This window comes from Mus caroli, chromosome 10 (genome assembly GCF_900094665.2).
Source record: "Mus caroli chromosome 10, CAROLI_EIJ_v1.1, whole genome shotgun sequence".
In the NCBI taxonomy this organism is placed as follows: Eukaryota; Metazoa; Chordata; class Mammalia; order Rodentia; family Muridae; genus Mus; species Mus caroli.
The window spans coordinates 21,209,479-21,222,532 of NC_034579.1; the positions used below are offsets into that span (position 1 = coordinate 21,209,479).

General features: G+C 42.5%; 1 protein-coding gene across 4 annotated transcripts in view; it reads right to left on the reverse strand.

Annotated features, from left to right (window-relative positions):
- Positions 1–13,054, reverse strand: part of Akap7 (A-kinase anchoring protein 7) — a 121,307-nt gene that overhangs the window by 33,298 nt on the left and 74,955 nt on the right. The gene's annotated exons all lie outside the window — the stretch shown is intronic.

Consider the following 13,054-nt stretch of genomic DNA (forward strand, 5'->3'; position numbering starts at 1 on the left):
CTGCATATGTATCAGAAGATGACCTAGTCGGCCATCAGTGGAAAGAGAGGCCCATTGGTCTTGCAAACTTTATATGCCTCAGTACAGGGGAATGGCAGGGCCAAGAAGTGGGAGTGGGTGGGTAGGGGAGTGGGTGGGGGAGGGTGTGGGGGACTTTTGGGATAGCATTGGAAATGTAAATTAAGTGAATACCTAATTTAAAAAAAAAAAGAATCTAACAATCGGCTGGTACTGCCTACATGCCAGGCACTTGCAACACTCCATAGAATATTTTACTCATCTGTTTGATCCTTACAACAGCTCCAGGAAGTATGAGCTAGCCCAAAATCTCCAACTTAATCGCAGAAAAGTAAGGGGGGGAAAAGCTGGAGTGGGATGCGAAACCAACTTGTCTGGCTCTTAGCCAAATGTACGAAATGACACTGTACGCACAGAGATTAATGGCAGCCAGTCCTCATGGTAGCACACTTAAAATCTTCACTCTGTTCTCCACATTTCACCACCACAGGCTTTATTAACACTGCTAGCATGATATGATCACATTTAAAGACAGAGGGCCTATGCACAGGTCCCTTTGGAGCTGACGCTTAGAGATGCTGCCTCCCACTCGTGGAGAGAGGACTCAGTCAGGAGCAAGTGCCCAATAAGAGCTGTCCCGCAGGAGATCAATAGCCTCTGCCACTCATGAGCCACCTCCCAGGGCTCTGTGCTTTAGGGAAGAATGGCACACTCACTTTAGCAATATATGAGGTCAACCTCACACTGAGGAGGCTGAGGACCAGCCTGGGCTACACAGTGAGGACTATCTTAAAAATAAAACTGAGAGAGAGGCGTATTTGGCACATAAAGTTTGAGAGCGTTGATGTAAACACAAACCTTAACCTTTTGTGCTTGCTTCTCTTGGGAGCCCGACTGCAGGCAAATGGTGCTTAGAGCACTATAGATCTCCTCTAGGATTTGGGGGTTTTCTTATAAGGGTCGAAAATGGCGGGAATGAAACCAATACTCGGAGGGTGGCAACTGCCTCATGTCCACGACATTTGAAGTACTGAGTCCAGTTACTGTCTCTAATAGGCCTAAGTATGATGCAACTGTTCTCTGCTCATCATTTTTCATTTGTGACTAATTATACATCTACACACACACACACACACACACACACACACACACGTGGACTTCAGAGCACTTTTGAGGAAAAGTTCTACTCAAAATAAAGAGCAAATCTTTCTGTCCTGACTCTGAAGCCAGAGCTGTCAGTGAACACCTGCACACTCCACACTTAGCACTGAGGCTGAGGGTCCACCAGTTCTTGGCCAGCCTGGGCTGCAGAGAGAGAGACCCGGTTTCTGATTAATTACTTAATGTGACTATAAAGCTATACAAATTGTTGTTGTTGTCATCAATTCTTGATTGATGGTTTCTTTCGGCTGATTGGTTAAAGAAAACATTAAGTTGAATAACTTGTAGAAATGTAAGAAAGAAAATAAAAAGAGCCTTTTATTCAAAATAGTGGTGAGAAAAAGGACATTAAATCCTAAAGTATGATGAGAGGAAAGACCTGCTCTATCACTCCAAATTCTGGAACATATATGCATTTAAAACAAGGAACACCGCATGGAGAGTCTGTGATTGTGTGATAGGTGGCACACAAAAGGAAACCGTTAAGAGAAAAATGCCACAGTTTCAATGGAACATAGGCTAAGGCCCTAGACCAGCTAGAGGAAGGGCTCAGTCAGCAAACTGTTTGCAATGCAAACATGAGGATCTGAGTTCAAATCCCCAGTGTTATGTAAAAGCTGGGCAAGGCAGCATGTGCCACAAGGCAGAGAAAAGGATGTCCCTTGGGCTCGCTGCCAGTCAGTCTGGCAAAATTGGCAAGCTCCAGATTCAGTGGGAGACCTGGTCTCAAAAAAATGGAGGATAACACCCTATCTTGACCTCTGCTACACACACACACACACACACACACACACACACACACACGCCTACGCACCTGCACACATATGCACACAGGATATATCTGAACGTGTACACATACACATAAATGCTTAATAAAGTTAGTGAACAAAAATCACAAACACTAAGATCTCAAAAGACGAATTATTGCGCCTGAAGGAAATAGGATAATCATACCCAACACTGTAGTTTATTTCTTTATGTTTGTTTGTTTAGAGACAGGGTCACTAGACAAAGCTGGCCTCAACTACCCACAGAGCCAATCATGACTCTGAGCTTTAGATCCTCCTGGGTCCACCTCCCACGTGCTGGTCCATGGGCATGTGCCCCCACTCCTGGTGCTGAAATGAAGCATGAGGGCTTTCTGGGAAAGCTCTCTTCCAACTGAGCTACATCCAAAGCCTGATTTCTCGATGTTAATCGAAGAAAAACAACTTCACAATAAGCACTGGTCTGTTGCGCAGACCCAGAAGCTACATCAGGAATACTGATATGCAAACGCTGTCCTTATCTCCTCTGTAAGGGGAAGGAAAGGCTCTACTATACGCCCTTCAGGAGTTTCTGTCAGTCTGTCTGTCTAGACCTGCCTCTGAAGTATGTGACTCCTTACTGGCTTGTCACTCCTACTGGGTCAGATCCCAGCAGACTTCCTGCCTCTCTTTACAGTACTTTCTTTCTTTTTGTAAGTTAAAAGTTATAGAAATGTGTAGTTGTAAATTGCCATTCTCGGTGTAATTTTAACATGTAATTGGAAAGATTTTTTTTTCCTATAAAGCATACGGAAGAAAAATATAACAAGCCATCCAAAGCATATGTGAGTTAAGGGAAGGGCAGAGATACATAGAAAACTAAGGATATAGAAATAAGTCTCTACTTGGTTTTGTGCTGTGATTTTGAAGTCTCACTCTATAGTGCAGGGTAGCCACAATTCACAGCAATCCTGCCTTGGCTTCTCAAGTAATGGAGCTGTAGATATGAGCCTCCCCAGCCAGCTCGTTCTTTACCAATTAATCCACAACGGGTATCTAAGATCTCATCTAATGAAATGCTGCTTGATGCCAGTTCTCAAATGCCTCCTCATGGTTACTATCGGTCTGTTCTTTCATGCAAATGCTGCCCAGCTTTAAACAACATGTGTAGCCAAAGCCCTTTCCTGTGCTGAGAAGTAAATTACATGGGAGACTCACCCTCCCTGCTCAGAGGGCAGAGAGCATGGGCAGACAGCTAGCTGACAGTGACAGGGGGTCTGATACTCAGCATCTCCAGCCTGCCACACAGCGGTCACCACAATGAACACATTCCGTGTGCTAATACAGGAAGCACAGGGGCTCTAAGGGTAAACTTAACTTTGAAACTGAGAAGTTCAACCAATCAGAGCAGATGAGAACGCAGGGTCCAAAAGAGGGCGAGCCCTCTATTTTCAGCTATAGACCCAGAAGCAAGAAAACCCAGCATTACTAAGGGAGGATTCCTGCCTTTCGGGGACTTAACCAAGATCCATCATCTACAGAAACTTCCAGCTTTCTATAGTCTGTCCTTTTGGGGCTTTAACAACACAACTGCAAAAACTGACACAAGTTACTTGCTCAAGGGTAAGCAAAGAGTTTGGGTGTTAAAAGCGTCTTTGAAAAGCATGACGTATACTGTTGGCTAGTATCCTTGCTTGGCTCCCATTGAGTCCAGTACAGTCATTGCCACCTTAAATTGTAATTGACTGTCTGCCTGACTTCCCACTAGAAAGGCAACTTGAGAGAGAGGTTCCTGCTGGCCCATCTTTGATGGTCAATACACAGCATAATGTCTGGCACTTAACAGGTTCAGAATTATCTGCTTAATAAACTGAATGATACATTGTAGCAATCCAAACTAGACCGATGATGTTCTAAAGGAAAGGAGAAGCCTTTATATACACAATAGTTAACAATGTTTCAGATGCCTACAGGGAGTTGTGAATGAACCACTAATGCAGCCAGAATGAATGAACCCTGAACACAATTCTGAAAGCCTGGCAACTAAAGCCCTTTGCTCTCTACTGTTGTGCCTCATGCCATTCCTGGATTAAGGATCATGATACAAGAAAAGAGAATGGAAACTGGATTTTCATATGGAGCTGGAAGATGAGAATTTTACTTCCCTAGCATTTAATCAGACAGGCAGGAATAACAATCTAGTTATAACGAAAGCTGCAGTTTTGCACAAAATCGATGAAGTGTGGAACCTAACCATTGAAGGAACTTCATAGGTTACTCAGACATCAGGCTAAACACCAGATCTCAGGTTACTCTCTCCCATTGGAAAAGATGGCCAGTAAAGACAGTTTACAAATTCTTCAGTACACTGTTTGAATGCCTTGACCCTCCTAAGAATCTGAATTCTTGCTGCCTGTATTCCCAATACAGATTAAAAACAAACAAACAAAAAAACGTAGCATTTTCTTTTTCTTTTACTAACTTTTCCTTAAGTCCTCTCCTGGGCTCAGGAAAGCCACACAAGGCAGCAATTATGAGCACAACGTAGTCAGGCCTGATGTTAACTGCGTCTGTATGACCTCATTCAGCATTCACAGGAGACGCAGGGGGTCACAACCACTGTCCTCATTTTATAGATGGCTTGGAGTCAAGTGCTGTGCACAAAGCTGTGTATGTGGGAAGCAGCAGCATAACTAGAAAAGGGCCTGAGTCTACCTCACTCACTGGGTTTTCAGCTCTGTACTCTGCTGGCTCACTAGTGCGATCTCTCTCTCTCTCTCTCTCTCTCTCTCTCTCTCTCTCTCTCTCCCCCCGGTTCTAGCCCTGGTTCTTCCACCCCTCACTAATATGGAGAAGGACTGACTGTGTATGACAACTGTGTCTCCTATGATCTCCTCTCATTACCAGATTATTTTGAATAATATATACATTTGTCAACTTTATCACAGCTCACACAACTAAACCATCTTCATCCATGTCTGTATGTACACTATGCACTCACAGACATCATGATAGTTGCTTGTCTTTGTCAATTGGATTTATAACACTGCCATCCTAATGCTTTGATCCTTTAATACATCCCTCATGTTGTGATGACCCCCAACCATAAAATGTTTTCCATTGCTACTTCATAACTGCAATTTTGCTACGGTTGTGAATCATAATGCAAATATCTAATGTGTAGGGTGTATTTGTATTGGAACAAACTGACCCAAAGCTGTTACAGCCCATTGGTTGAGAACTACTGATTTAGAATATTTAGAGAGAGATATACTTCTGGGTATCTCTGATGGGTGTGTCCAGAGGGGATTAGCTGAGGAAAAAAGACCCACCCTGAAAGAACACCATCCCACAGGCTAGGAGCCTTGATGAAATAAAAAAGGGAAGAAAGGGGGCCTGGGAGACGGAACTCTTGAGAAGTGTTTGCAGCAGAAACATGAAGACCTTAGTTCAATTCCCAGCACCCACAGACAAAAGCTGGATATGGTGGCACCCAGCTGTAATCGCAGCAGTGGGGAGCCAGAAGCAGTAAGGTTCTTGGGGTCTATTCAGCAGCTGATCTAGCTGAGTCTGCAAGCTCGGAGTTTAGAAGAGTACTCTGCTTCAAACTATTTAGTGAGCAACTGAGGGAGCCACCTGCTCATCCGATAGGCCAGTTAAAATACTGTGAGCCACTCCAGGATGAATCTTCTCAATTACATATCTTAAAGCTTTGTCTGGAGATGAGCTAGCAGTTTCACAACCTATGCCTATGGCATAGATGCATATATGCCATATCAAACATTACAGAAACCTACATGTGCATCCTTGCTTTTGAAATGCAGTGCTGATCATGAACCAATCTGATGAAGGCTCGGGAATAATGCAGGTCTTTAATGGTAATTTAATAATACATATAAAAACAGGTGTTCTACTATTAGAAAAGTAAGAATATGTTTGTAGTAAGTACTCCAAAATACACACATATGTAACACCATATGTCAGAACTATATGCTGAGCATTTGGGAAATATTATTATGTAGTAGTTTTTATCATAGACTTTTATCATAGACACCATGATAATGTGATGGATTAGCTAGACTGACTACTGGCAACAGGATAGCCTCATATTCATTTCTTATTTTTTAACATTTATTTTACTTTCTTTCCAATTTCACATATGCATGCCTTGCATACAGACTTCCTTCCCCTCCCACCTCCCCGTAAGTATCTCTCTAGCACTTATGTATATCTATTTCATTGTATGACCCAAGGTGAACAGGGCCATCCATGTGCCTGTGGGTTTACAGCTGCCCATGGGAGCTTGGTGGGCTCAGTATGCAGTGATAGGGTATACAACTATAGATAGTGATTCTCCCTCTTCAGGACATATGAAGAGCCAGGAGTGAAGAGGTGGGGTAGAGCCCGGGAGCCCCTCCCCCTTCCTTGACTGACTGTTGATATGACCCATCTTGGGTGCGTTCAGTGTACATTACTACAATGGATATGAGTTCATGGCTAAATGCTGGCTTTTAGCTTTATCTCCTGGCAGTTATATAATCCCCTGCATTGTTTTTATTTTTAGTTCTTTGAGAATTTCATAAACATATTTTAATCACACTCACCAGCCTACGCCCACCCAACTTGTATCCTCTTGGTTTTCTTGTTTTAAGACCACAAAGTACAATTTGTACTGTCCACATACTCTTGGACCCACTGCCATCCAATGGAGAATGATTGCCCTATCAGTGGCTACACAAAGAAAACCAACTCCCCTGTACAGAATTTTATTCGTAATTTTTTTTTAAACTGGGAGTTCAATATTTTAACTTTTTGAAAATACACTTCAAATTGAAGGCTCCACAAACGACTCACAAGGTGATCTATCACTGCTCCATCCTAGTCAAACAGCTGATTTTGTTAGAAGAGAATTCCCACTTAGTGTTGCCTCCTTAATCCATGCCTCCCAAGATGTCTAATAAGCCACATGGTGCGACCACACACCGGCAGATGGATGGATTTTCAGACTAGCCTAGACCACAACTGCCACTTTGTGCCAGCATCCAGATTAACATCTGATAGGCCAGTTAAAATACTGTGAGCCACTCCAGGGTTAATCTTCTCAGTTACATATCTTAAAGCTTTGTCTGAATCATACAAATATAAAGAAATGACCCAAGAATTCCAATGTTAGGTTGCTCTTCATCTGGGTAAGGGGCATGTAAAAATGAAATTTCAAATTTCTTCTTGGAAAACAAATGTTTTATCAAAAAAGTATATGAAAACTGAGTTTAAATTCAATATATATATAAATTAATTTATATATAATCAATCAATAAATCCATTAATATATAATATTTAGCATATCAAAAGCTCAACTTTTTCAACAATATTGTACTTGTTAAATAAGGTCATGTGAGGCAATGGCCAAGCCAGAAGAGTCTTGGTTTTCTTCTTTCTATCACAGCACAGTAGTAAGTAGATCCTTCTTTCCATTTACATAAGACGCCATGCAGATGGTAAACTATAGTCAGCCAATTTACGTTACAAAGGAAACAATCAAGTATCTCGTATTGTGTTGTCATTAAACTAGGTGATACGTTTAAACAAACAAACAAAAATGTCCAGTTAACTGAAGGTGTCAAACAAGAAATGGAACACAGTTCCCTTGGATGACAACCTGATCGCCCTCCTAACATGCTTAAGATGGATTCATTGTGATCAGCCTAAAATGTGAAATGTTCTTAATCATTTCCCCATTGGCCTCTGCAAAAGAAACAAAAACTTCTCAACTTAGCTCCATCACAAAACAGACATTGTTAGACTACAGAATCTAGATTTCGGGACATGGTTACTTTCTAGAGCTCTGTCCCTGAGAGACTGCCTTATTTTGGCAGTTGTTACATTTTTTACCTCGGAACTTTCAATTGGAAGTTAAATGGGGAGATGGGGAGACAGAAAAAGTAAGACAGAAAATTAAACTAGTTTGTATTTTAATATACAGAGTAACAAGTACCATTAAAACTAGTCTATGGGGCTGGTGAAATGGCTTAGTGGTTAAGAGCGCCGACTGCTCTTCTGAAGGTCCCGAGTTCAAATCCCAGCAACCACATGGTGGCTCACAACCATCCTTAACGAAATCTGATGCCCTCTTCTGGAGTATCTGAAGACAGCTACAGTGTACTTACATATAATAAATAAATAAACCTTTAAAAAAAAAACCAAAAAATAACTAGTCTATGGAAATAATATTGGCCAAAATTCTGAAAGCCAAAATCCATGATTTCTTAGACTCATTTATTGCAGCAGGCTTTGGAATGCTTTTCCTTAAGGATTCTTTGTGAGATGCAAATTTTTTGACAGCCTCTCCTCCCACGGAGTTTTATATGGGGTTATTCTTATAGATATTTACTGAACTCAAGAGAGTTGTGAAGAGTCTGTGTTGTTGTCTGTACTCAAGCCTGACACGTTGTGATGTCTTCAAGTTAGGTCACAATGAACTTCTTCTCATCCTTTTCATACAGACCCTTTCCTCTCTCTTGGTCCTCCAGTGGATCTTTGCCCCTATGTGAGCTTGTAAATCCATGGAGTTAACTAACACCTTCCAGGTTTCAGCACAACTGCATCATATGGCATCAAAAACTCACCTCCAGTAACATCACCCCATCTCACTAGAAAGGCTTTACGTGTGGACCAGCCAGGAACAGAGGTGAAAGGCTGGAGTGTTGGAACTGATCTCTATCTTGATGGTGATGATACCTTCCCAGAGAATCTACAAGTAAAACCTCCTTCTCGTGCATGATCTGAATGTGTGTGGCCTTCGCATTACACATCACAGAACGGGGTTTTCTAAATTTTATATGATGTGACAGATTAAAAACAAACCAAGAAGACAGTTCATTGTCACACACTACAATCTCTACTCCTCTGCGCATGATTTCCTGTAATAAAAACTGTGGGAAATACTTTAAGTTTAGGATGTTGGCAAGCTCGTGGTAATAGAGTTGAGATTTCTAGCATTCTTCTTACCCTCTTTTGTAGCTGGAACATGAGTATGGCATCTGCAAAGTCAGAGATGAATGTCAGGCATGGAAGCAAGCAGCCTTACTCTCTGACTCATCCCACCAGAGCCGGGTTCCCGAATTTTACTTCAGAATCTGAGTTTTTATCATCTGCATCTTAGTTTTTATCATCTGCAGTGCCAATTGTACAAACTATGACAAGTCTGTGTTTTTATTTTTTAAAAAACACCTGTCAGTACCATAGTCTATCATTTATCAGTACCATAGTCTGTCTATTGTCAGTACCATAGTCTGTCAATTGTTCTTCAAGAAAACAGCTGGGAGAAGGGTAATGACCACTTTAGACTGCAGCATCTACAAACACTCAAGACCTTCTCTCCAAGCCAATCTGACTCTAACCTTCTTTCTCCCCTACCTAGTGTTGGGATGTTAGAAGAAATAAAGGTTGGAAGGGAGGTAGAGACAAAAGAACCCAAATAAAATAGACTGAAAAATTATGCCTACACATACACATGACAAAGATACAGTCACATAGACACAGAAACACAAGTCTGAGTCAGTCAGTCTCTCTTTCCCTCTCTCCCTCCCTCCCTCTCTCCCTCCCTCCCTCCCTCCCTCCCTCTCTCCTTTTACTCACCACTGCTTTAGCATGACCCAGTGGAAGGGGCAAATGGTGTCTTATATTTTTATAAAAAAAACAACTTTGTCTTCAAGAACACATTAAAGGTGTCTAGCTGGTGAACCTAAAATATTTTTTTCAAAGATTGCAAAACCCACAAAGGTATTTAGCAAGTTATTAGAACCGCGGTTCATCCACAGACAAACACAAGGAAGTGCATTTTCTACTGCAAAAAGAAAATAAAGAGTCAGGTAAGGACAGATCTATCACCAAATACCTCTCTTTACTGAGTGGATCTTCAAGTGGGCATATGATATGAGTCACACACACGCTGCCAAGCTAAATGTTTTAAATGTTTATCAAACAAAGCTCTAGGCTCAAGGATTCTAGAAAGCTCTCAGATTTCTTTCCTGTCTTTCACCCAGTGGGGATAAACAAACCCCACTGATTTCCTTCTCCGAGTTCCTCAAGTGCAAACCAAGGTGAGTCACACTGGCTTGCTTTTTTTTTTTTTTAAGGTTTATTTTTATCTTTTTGGAAAATATGTTTATTTATGTATGTGTGTGTGAGAGAGACAGAGAGACAGAGAGAGAGACAGAGAGAGAGAGACAGAGAGAGAGAGAGAGAGGGAGAGGGAGAGGGAAGGAGGGGGAGGGGGAGGGGGAGGGGAAGGAGGAGGGGGAGAGGGAAAGATAAATCTCATAAATTTTACTATTAATTTCCATTCACTAGGAGAAAAAAAAAAATCCANTTTTTGGAAAATATGTTTATTTATGTATGTGTGTGTGAGAGAGACAGAGAGACAGAGAGACAGAGAGACAGAGAGAGAGACAGAGAGAGAGAGACAGAGAGAGAGAGAGAGAGGGAGAGGGAGAGGGAAGGAGGGGGAGGGGAGGGAGGGGGAGGGGGGAGGGCCACACAGAAGAGGGCATCTAATCTCCTAGAAGGGAACTGGATTTATCCACAGTTGTGAGACCCTCAAGGGTACTGAGAGCTGACCTCAGGTATAAAGAACAGCAAGTACTTTTAACTGCTGAGCCATCTCTTCATTCCTGGCAGTGCTCCTTTCTGTAGAGAGTTCACACACATACACACACACATACACACACACACATACACACACACACACAGTGCAAGTACACACAAGCCCAAGTGGGCAGCTTTGTGTCCTGACCCCTAAGTCACACATCACTAGAAATTGGGACACTCAAGTCAGAGGTAAGGGTCCTCAGCCATTCAACTGCATGTTCAAAACAAGTCCTTCTCATTGGCTAAAGCATCCCCTGCCCAAGTATTCAAAAAGCCCGGATGGAACAAGACAAGCTTTTCAGACTCAAAGGATGATCTCTACAGCTAACCACCAGGGCTCCTGGGGACATTCACAATGAGCAGGATCTCTACATGAACGCATGGACTGGGCTCACTCAGGATTCTCCTTAGGCTTTCAGCCCTACAGTCTGGGCCTTGTATTCTGTTGGCCTACTACCATTGACAGACTCAGTCATTCATGCTCTCCTGATTTACAATGGTTCAGCTCCAATTTTCTGCTTAACAGTAGAGCAAAAGCAATCCACAGTCAGAAGAGACTATGTTTTCCATCTGAATTATGGCCTCTTCCTGGGCTAGCAATGTACAGCATGACTCTGTCTCCAGACCTCAGGTGGAACTGAGCTGTCTGTCGATCGCATGATTGCAAGAGCAAGCTATCAGCACTCTACACACAATGTTGTATACCCTGTGACATTTGGATACACACATTTAGTCAAAATTGTATTAGCATATCTCAACATTTGGGAGGTGAAGGGAGGAGAATCCTAAATTCAGGGTCATCCTTGGCTACTTAGTGACTTCGGACTCTCCGAAAGTGGTAAGGTGGGAGGTAGACAGAGCTCAGTTGGTAAAGTGCTTGCTGACCTGAGCAAGCTTGAAGACCTGAGTTCAGTCACAGAACCCATATGAAAAGGTGGGTAAATAGTTACAAAGGAAAAAGTGTCTTCTCCAAAGAGCCTCACTGGATATAACTGCCACACTTTAGACTCTTAGAATGCTGAGTGTGGGCAATTTTTTCTTATTAGTCTTTTGCTTATATATTTTGATTGTGTTTTGTGGAGAGAGAGAGAGAGAGAGAGAGAGAAAGAGAGAGAGAGAGAGAGAGAGAGAGAGAGAATGTGTGTTTCTTGGGGGGTTTTTTGCTTGTTTTTAAAGAAAGGGATAAAGACATGGGTAGGTAGGAAAGTGGGGAGACTGGGAGACTGGGGGAGTTGGGGGAGGGGAAAAGAGTGATTAGAATGTATTGTATAAAATGACTTATTAAAATAAAAAATGAAATTTAAAGCTAAAAATATTAAAATAAAACAAGATGGGGGAGGGGGAAAGCTGGGTGAATTGGCTTGTTTGTAATTGTAGTTCTGGGAAACAGAGTCAGGTGGATCCCTGAGGTTCACAGGTCAGCTAAGCCTCCTCAGTGAGTTCAAGACCAGTGAAAACCCTGTCTGAAAAAGAGAAAGGTGGACAGCTCCTGAGAAATGATATATGAGTTTGCCCTTTGACTTTTACACACATATACACACACACACACACACACACACCTTTGTGCCGAATGAGTTACACAACTATAGGTTAAACTGCATGCCACAGTGGGCCTGCCTAAGCTATGATGGCCATTAGGTTATGTGTATAAATATACTCTCTACTTAAGAGTATTTTCAACGTGCCATAAGTTTATTGGGCTGTATATAGCCCATCACAAATGAGAAGCATCTGTAAGAGTCTGAGAATTAAGCTCCACTTATCCCTCAACTATTCTTTCGGCTCTCTCTGGTTTATTTTTACCACCTCAGCATGGGCAGTCCTACCCATTCGTTCACACATACACAGAGCCTAGGACACCCAGTTTGCAGTGTCCTCATCCACTGATCCTGCTGGTTCACACAGGTGTTTGCTGTGGTTCTCACTGCCCCTGCCTGATGCCGCCCTCTCTGCTGCTCTAAAACGCCTCCTACTCCACCCCTCATCTCCTCCATGCTCAGTTAAACTCTCCTCCCTCATCTCTCCCACAAGACAAGATTACAATGTTCTTCCATGATGTGATACCAAAGCCCAGACTGCCAGGAACAAGCCTTCTTCTTTCCTCTCTGCTTTCGACAGCCGTCTTAACTGTCAGTGACACTGTCTCGTTCTCCAGGGCTGTGTCTTATTCTGCTTCCTGATCTCCCAGAGAGGAGTAAACACACGGTACTATGTCACCAAATTAGTGTTAACCATGACCAAGACAACTTTTATAAAGGACAACATTTCATTGGGACTGGCTTACAGATTCAGAGGTTCAATCCACTGTCATCAAGGCAGGAAGCCTGGTAACATCCAGGCAGGCTTGGTGCTGGAGGAGCTAAAAGTTCTACATTTTCTGAAGGCAAACAGGAGCAGAGCTTCAAAGCCCACCCCACAGTGACACATTTCCTCCAACAAGGTCACACCTCACTCCCTTTGGGCCAAACATATTCAAACCA